Genomic DNA, 1,830 nt, shown 5'->3' on the forward strand with positions numbered 1-1,830 from the left:
CCCCGCGCAAGAGGCAGGCAGTGCGCCCACACACACGGCGCAGGTCCCTTCACCTTGCCAGGGAACTGGCAAGAGGGCTGGACTTTTCTCCTCTTTTTGAAAGCATTTCTAGGCCAGATGACTAGAGCTCTTTCATACACACAGGACCTCCCCGGTCATCTCTGTCTGCATTCTGTGGCAGGAGGGGGCAGGGCCACTTAATACCCGATAGCGTCGCCGTCTTAGCTGCGCACGATGTCAACGTCACATTTGGCAATGGGAAGCCTTATAAAACCTTGGCATAGCACCTAAACTATCTTCAAGAAATATACTTTCATTCTATCTACATTTTTCCTTTTTTAAAAAATACCTCTTTCTGTCCTTCCTTTCCTTCGAAGATTCTTTAAAAGCAAACTAAAAAGTTAAAAAAAATATTAACGATGTCCTTGAGCATTTCTGTTAGAGTTAAAGGGAGAAAGCTAATATCAACTACCAGAATTTGTGCAATTTTGGCAGCTGAGTTTTTAAGAGTCCACATTCAATAGTGGAACCGTAGAGAGCGTCAAGACGCGGGCCTGCCTCTCCTTGGCCCCCAGGCCGGCGCCAAGGCGCTCCACTCTGGGCTGCGGGCTGGCCTGAGAGCCGGCACAGCGAGGTCTTGAGCTGTCTCTGCCTACCTCTGCGCCTAAGTCCACGGCAAAGGTGACACCCGCGGGGGTCTTACTTGGTTGACTAATATCTGAAATGTGCATCTTCAAACCTGCAGCTAGGAGGGTTGGAAGGGCATGCGGTATCCTAGAAGGAACGTGCTCACGCAGGCCTTGCGTGGCAGCCACTGCCCTCGGCAGCCACCCTTTCAATCACTGTCTATGCAGTTCATTATACAGAAATAGCAGGCGATATGGACACACTGTTTGCCTTAGGCTATTCTGGAATGTGCTTTCGCACATGCTCCCTCTGTACCTTTGGTTCATCACTCAGTTTTGTGGAAACCCCGCCCACCGTATGGTACTCACCCCAATTCTTCCAGTGGAGAACTGCCCCTTTAAAACTAGGGTGGCCCTTGGTTTCACAAAGACAGCCAAGCCTGGTGCTTTCTGTTCAGATTGTCAGTACAGTGGAATAAGTCTGTCATATTACAGTGTGGATTTGGTTTCTGCTATTGAAAGATGCATGTGCACATTGGAATAAGGCTTAATGCCAAAGATTTAAAAATCCCAAAACAAGTTACCAGTTTGTTTATAGCATGTACAGTTTTTAAAGGGGAAGAAAATTATTTTCAGCCTTTCCTTACAGAATATGGAGCTATCTAATCGTACGACTGACTGGCAGAAAAATGTACTTTAATTGCAGGGCCACACCCAGCACTCCCCAAATAAATGGGCATTAATTGCAGTAGTTAGGTTTCCAAATAAGAAGGGTATTGTCACAGAGAGCACCTCTCTACTGACCCTTTATGTAAGAAGTCTTGTTACTGTTCACTTAATAGCTGGAGAGGGCATCTAGTGGCAGCCTGGGGCTTCCCAAACCATACGGCAGGTGTGCAGATGCATTTCTGTGCTGAGAGAATGAAAAGGGGAAGGAGGGAGGAGGAGAGAGAAGGGAGAGGGAGGAGGGGGAAAAGAGGGAAGGAGGGAGGGAGACAGGGAGAGATGGAGGGAGGGAGGGGAGAGACAGAGAGATGGGGAAGGGGAGGGGGACAGGGAGAGGGAGAGAGATGGAGAGAGGGAGGGACAGAAAGAGACAGAGAGAGATGGAGGGAGAGAGGAACAGAGAAAGAGGGAGAGGGAGAGAGAGAGAGGGAGAGGGAGGGGGAGAGAGAGAGGAACAGAGAAAGAGGGAGAGGGAGAG

Source organism: Octodon degus, unplaced genomic scaffold (assembly GCF_000260255.1).
Source record: "Octodon degus isolate 3935 unplaced genomic scaffold, OctDeg1.0 scaffold00044, whole genome shotgun sequence".
Classification (NCBI taxonomy): Eukaryota; Metazoa; Chordata; class Mammalia; order Rodentia; family Octodontidae; genus Octodon; species Octodon degus.